We start from the raw sequence: 6,662 nt of genomic DNA, 5'->3' as shown, positions 1-6,662 counted from the left end.
TTCCTACTCAATGACAGTAATATCACATTGCCACAAGGGTGTTTAAAAGCCTCAAAGCCCTCGTATGATTTTCTCATTTGTCCAGCCCTATCTCGTCACAGCCAGACTAAGACAGACCAACCCCCCTTCCGACAGGGCCGGTAAACACTCCAAATTGAAATGAATTGTGCATATGTAAAGTATTCCAGGTTTGACTATGCAAAGCCAGGGATTAGGAGAGAGTAAAGAAAGAAAAACAGGGGGAAGGGAAATGACTGGGTTGGCAAGGCTGTTGTCTGGAACATCAATTGCATTTTCAAGAGGGTCTAAAGGTCTATCTATACATCTGCACTGCACCTAGCAACTAGCAACTACAGAAACGAATGAGACAACTGCAAGAAATAGTGACAGTGTGTATGTGACAATGATGTATAAAATGCTATGTAAACATTCAAGGACATTCAGGGATTGTACTCTACTGTTCCAGCTGGCGAAAAAAAGACCATATTCAAAAACAGACGTTGTCATGCATGAGCCATCAGAATTCAAACAGAAAGCATACATTCAGCCAGAAACAGATGGATAACACTCCGTCCCTCCTTCATCCTCTACCTAACCCCCTCTCCTTCCCTACTCCTCTCTTCTCCCTCAGTTCCCCCACAAACCCATCCTCCCACGCGGCTGGTTCTGTGGAACAGATGCAGGCATCACAACAGCTCTGAAATGGAAAGGCTTATCATGCAGTGTTCGCCCAGAGAAAAGAATGAAAAGGCAGCCTCGCATTATAAGAGCTCTAAAAATAAATGAGTCCTTGAGTGCGGGAGAAGCAGGGAGAATGTTCTGCAGCTTAAAATAGCAGGCCAAACACAAAGGCATGAATAAGCAAGAATGAGTGCAAGATTTTTTGAGAGGGAGACCCCCTCTCTCTCTCTCTCTCTCTCTCTCTCTCTGGTTATCTCTCGGCCTCCTTCACTCACAGCTTCCCTGCGGTTGCTAGGTTACGGCACTCACGGCTGCCCGCACGCTGGAGGTGCTTGACATCGGCCAGAGACACGAGAGGAAGCCTGGCTTTCATCCATCATTTGAAATGTAAAACATAGAAACACATGCATTCTCAACGAGGGGAACGCCAGACAGTCAGGGACACCATACACGGCTAGTCACAGAAACACATGCATTCTCAACGAGGGGAACGCCAGACAGTCAGGGACACCAACACGGCTAGTCATAGAAACACATGCATTCTCAACGAGGGAACGCCAGACAGTCAGGGACGGCTAGTCATAGAAACACATGCATTCTCAACGAGGGGAACGCCAGACAGTCAGGGACACCATACACGGCTAGTCATAGAAACACATGCATTCTCAACGAGGGGAACGCCAGACAGTCAGGGACACCATACACGGCTAGTTATAGAAACACATGCATTCTCAACGAGGGGAACGCCAGACAGTCAGGGACACCATACACGGCTAGTCATAGAAACACATGCATTCTCAACGAGGGGAACGCCAGACAGTCAGGGACACCATACACGGCTAGTCATAGAAACACATGCATTCTCAACGAGGGGAACGCCAGACAGTCAGGGACACCATACACGGCTAGTCATAGAAACACATGCATTCTCAACGAGGGGAACGCCAGACAGTCAGGGACACCATCACGGGTCATAGAAACACATGCATTCTCAACGAGGGGAACGCCAGACAGTCAGGGACACCATACACGGCTAGTCATAGAAACACATGCATTCTCAACGAGGGGAACGCCAGACAGTCAGGGACACCATACACGGCTAGTTATAGAAACACATGCATTCTCAGGGGAACGCCAGACAGTCAGGGATACCATACACGGCTAGTCATAGAAACACATGCATTCTCAACGAGGGGAACGCCAGACAGTCAGGGACACCATACACGGCTAGTCATAGAAACACATGCATTCTCAACGAGGGGAACGCCAGACAGTCAGGGACACCATACACGGCTAGTCATAGAAACACATCTTGGTTTTTAGCTGGTGTTGAAACATATTTCCTTCACAAGGATTCGGAATACATTTTGTGGTGTTAAATGAAAAGGCTGCAGTTAGTCCAACGTGTTGAGTTGTGCAGTGTTTTTGTCTTCTTCACGGAAACCATTTTCTTTACTGGAAAACCTATTGAACATCACATTCTCTGTTTAAAGTTCATACCACTGAATCTGTTCCAGTTGAGCATTAGAACATGGCTCTTTGTTTGAACGTTAGACTCCCTCAAAGCCTCACATGTTTATTCTGTCGGATTCCTCATCCTATGTCATGTTATTGTAACAATGTCAAACCACACCGTCATGTCACTGACATGTGACTAGTTCTGCTGACCGGAATGAGCAGTGGACTAAAATACATTTTGGATGGTTTTGTACGTTATATACTCTTGATCAGCGAAGATCCTCTATTGACGTGGTCCATTGACTAACACGGTTGGCTGCCTGAATCCAATAAGCCCCAGTAACTTCACACACTGTCATAGTTCAATTTCACAAAGCATTTTTAGGCAATAAATCTTCTTACAAGAATGAATATTATTTCAGCTATATTCGGTCATTATGCATTTTTGATTGTTCATCGTGTCTCATGTGTTACAAAGTAAACCTTATGTCAGTATATCAGCATCAGTCTGCCCTGTGCACACATTTACCCACATCCCCGTCACCCTCTCACCCCTACTTCCACCTTCAGTCATGACACTATAATCACATAAACACATTCACACACACGCACACACACACACGCACGCACGCACGCACGCACACTCACTCACTCTTTAAACAAGACCATGCCCCAGACACACAGACTCTGGCCCATATTTCATGAGGCAGGGGTCAAAGTTGAATCCCCAAGGACACGCTGCTTCCCTTTTCTCCCTGACAGACAGAGGGAATAGTGGACATTATTTACAGGATAGGAGGTCTCTAGCCTCCCTGGGTCGGTAGGAGTCTGCCTTCGCTTGCCTTCGCCTGCCTTCGCCTGCATTCGCCTGCCTTCGCCTGCATTCGCCTGCCTTCGCCTTCCTTCGCCTGCCTTCGCCTGCCTTCGTCTGCCTTCGCCTGCCTACTTTAAAGCCCAGAAGTCAAGGTGATTTAAGACACCTAAGCCTCTAGTATTAGGACCTAGCCCCTTTCCACATCCCCCCAGTTCCTGCCTTTCATTCGCCCCCAGTAAAAAGATCATAGTGCCTGTCACCCAGTGTTTTGTGGGTTGTTATGGTGTCCTTGAGCACCTGATTTACAGGGTAGCCTAGTGTGCAGAGCTGCAGAGCATTGCTTCTGCTATCCCTTAATTGTGCAGCTGAAACAGAAACATGCTGGACTGGTTTTGGGAAAGGAGCGAGGGTTGACTGTCTGGCCAGCAGCGGGCAGGAGATGAAATGTCTTATTAGGGTGTCAATAGAAACCAGACGGGCCCAAGCTGAGCCAGAGCCTCCATTAACCTGTCCTCCGGGAGAGGGGCTCGTAAACAAGGCTGTGATGGCAGGAAGGGCATGGGCTCCTGGGGGGTACTGGGGCTGGCGGTAGAGTTGGGGGGTGGGAGGGTTAAGGTCGGTCAGAGGCCTGCACAAAGGACAGAGAAGCCTGAGAGGAGCCTTAGAGGAGAGCTTAAGAGTAGTGGTACTACTAGTCGTCATCGTTTCAAAGGAGACACGAGAGAGAGACAGAGAGAGAAAGAGTAACTGATCTCCTCAGGTCTTCGTATACCTAATAAACTTCTAAACCTGAGCCAAAAAAGGCGACGCTAACAGAAGCTTCACAACGCCAAGCTGTTATGTGTTCTCATGCTACTGCGGCACTGGCTGTGTGAGAAATTCCCTGAACGCTAACTAGGCATGGTTGGGCCCCCTCCACAGCCCTGAGGCGCTACTATGATGCGGGCAGAGGAGGGGTAAAGGAACAGGAGTGCTGCTCTCGCCCCCACAGCCTCCTGAGCTCAGCTGTCTCCATGGCTGGGCTGTTTTCTCTGACAGGCGGCGAACGCCAGAAACAGGAGGACATGAGGGACCTGGACACCTCGACAACACACGCCCCCTCAATCTGCTCCCAGCGTACCCCCACTCTCCTTCTCTCGTCCTGTCTCTCTCTCTCTCTCTCTCTCTCTCTCTCTCTCTCTCTCTCTCTCTCTCTCTCTCTCTCTCTCTCTCTCTCTCTCTCTCTCTCTCTCTCTCTCTCTCTCTCTCTCTCCAACCCAGACATATTTCTCTGCCTTGCTGTCATCTCTCTTGTTTTTTTGCTACAGCCATTAATCATTTCTTCCGAAACAGTGGAGAGAGAGAACCTGGGCCAAAAGATTCGGAGGAGGTTAAAAAAGCATGTGAAATGAGAGGGAGGCAGGGTGAATAACCACCAACAAACAATTTTTATTTTGACTGGCCGCAGAGCTGCAATTGCTAGGTTGCCTGGGATTTAATAAGCACTTCTCTAGCATTAGGAGACTGTTTGTTTGCCTCAGTGCCGAGGCAGAAGCACTGTGTGTTTTTCCCATTCTCAAACCCAGACGGGGGAGAAAAAAATGGGCTATGGGAGGTTTTTCCCTTCTCCCTCTTGCCTCCTCCCTGGCTGGCTCAAGATGGAGCCTGGGCCCACGGTGATGCTGTGTGCCTGAGGGTAGAGCTGGGGTCAGGGATGAGAATGAGCTCCCCTGCAAGGCCTGGGAGGTGGGAGGCTCGCTAAACAGCCCACTCTCCCTGCATGATGTGTACTCTTCTCCTCTCCTCCTCATCTCAAACTCTGAAGGGCAGTTTCACATCCCTGTGGACCCCCCCACCTACATTACCTTTCTCTTTCTCTCACTTTCCATGACACTGATGCAAACACTGTCACCCCTCCCCCCTACACACACACACAGCAACCTCCAAACACACTAGATCAAAGGGGTTGAAAATGTGATCTTTGTAATTCAATTTTTTTATGCCAACCCACACCATTGTGATTTTTTTGGGCCTTTTTTAGAAGGAGAGGAGAACAACAATGAACAATGTGGGACTTGTGGCCTGGCTCTATCCCTTGGGAGAGCACTTCAGAGGGGATGGTCTATTAAAGATGGCGGATGAGATGCTGCAACACCCCCGGTAAATAAACAATGTTTCAAGTGGAACACGGGCATAAAGTTAGGTGTGTTAACCAAAACGTTTATATGTGTGTGAACACATGATCATGATATTAGATTTGCAGAATATCTGTGATTACTTAAATATTGAAATAAACAACATGTTCTCAAAACTCTCCATTGGACAAATGTATTTTCATTACGTATCAGAGTCGCAAAATCCTTTACATCCCCAAAAACACCATTACATCCCCAAAAACATTTAGCCCACCTTCCCTCCCTTCCAAGCCCCTTGAGTGTCCTTCAAAACACATCTAAATAAGACAACCACTGACAGGGCATCGGGTCTAGATCGTGACACAGAAGTCAAAATAGCATTTCTAGAATATTATTATACAACCTTAACCACACCATAGACAAAACACATCTGATCAGCTCTTTACTTAGCCCACCCACACAATTTGCAGAAGCTATACCCTTGTGGAATACTGTGTATGAATCTAAATAGCTCCTCTAATATCTGTTCCATATCTCTGCATGGCTTTATTTCCCCAAGTACCCCTAGACCTGTCACTGTTCTCCTCAAACCACACGGCACAATGGGCTTGACCCAGTTCTTGATGCTGACGCCAGTGGGCCCAAGAGGAGCCCCCCAGAGTGCCTTCCATCCCTATACACACTGTCTACGGATGAATAAAACATCTCATTATTTGGACGTAATAATTCTATCAATGAAGCATGCCGCTAATGTTCCCCGCGTCACTGGAGATTACTGCACCTGACAGGCAGCGCACACACACACAGACACACACGCGCGCACGTCCGCACACACACATCCTCACCACACTGTCTTTCTCTCTACTAGACTGGCCTCATTTTGCAGTCAGTTCCCTCCTGACCTTGTGTATATGTTGTCAATGTGTGGGGGAGGCTGTGTGTGTACGTGCATGTACTGCTCGCTCTAACTCTCCGCTGTGCATAAACACTTTCTTTTATGCAGTGTTCCCATTCGACTTCACAATAAAACACCTAAAACAAGACTGTACTGTGTCAATGTCTACGACAGATCCAAAGCGAACGAGCTAAACTAGAGATTACATATCTGTTCAAGTGCTTGAGTGCAGAGCAGGGACGGACTGTACTCTACCAGAGCTCATCCCGCATGTGACTGCTTTATTAATCAGTCCTATCACGTCTCATCATCTCATTCCAGCAGATTGATTCGCTCTGAGTCCCATGGAAAGGAAATAGAAACAACAAAGTCATGTTCCAGGAGGGAGAGCTAGGTGCCAGCACTGTTTCTGTCTCTACTATCTGGCTTTCGTATCAACACCAGGCACATACCCCCACGTATGCAGAAACACACATACACGCACCCATACCGAGACACATAAACACACACACATATACAGAAACACACTCACAGACCACTGCGACTCTGAGCTTAGCTCAGAGCTAAAGCAGTCCACCCTGAAGCCGAGCTGGCAGAAGAAAGGGGCGTGATTGAGAAATGATGAAAACCTGCCTAGTAGAACTGAGCGGAACACAGGGAGGGAATCAGGGTCAGCTCTGCAGCAGGGGGTCGTCTGTGT

The sequence above is a fragment of the Oncorhynchus gorbuscha genome, linkage group LG15 (assembly GCF_021184085.1).
Source record: "Oncorhynchus gorbuscha isolate QuinsamMale2020 ecotype Even-year linkage group LG15, OgorEven_v1.0, whole genome shotgun sequence".
Taxonomy (NCBI): Eukaryota; Metazoa; Chordata; class Actinopteri; order Salmoniformes; family Salmonidae; genus Oncorhynchus; species Oncorhynchus gorbuscha.
Note: the sequence above shows the minus strand (reverse complement) of the source record.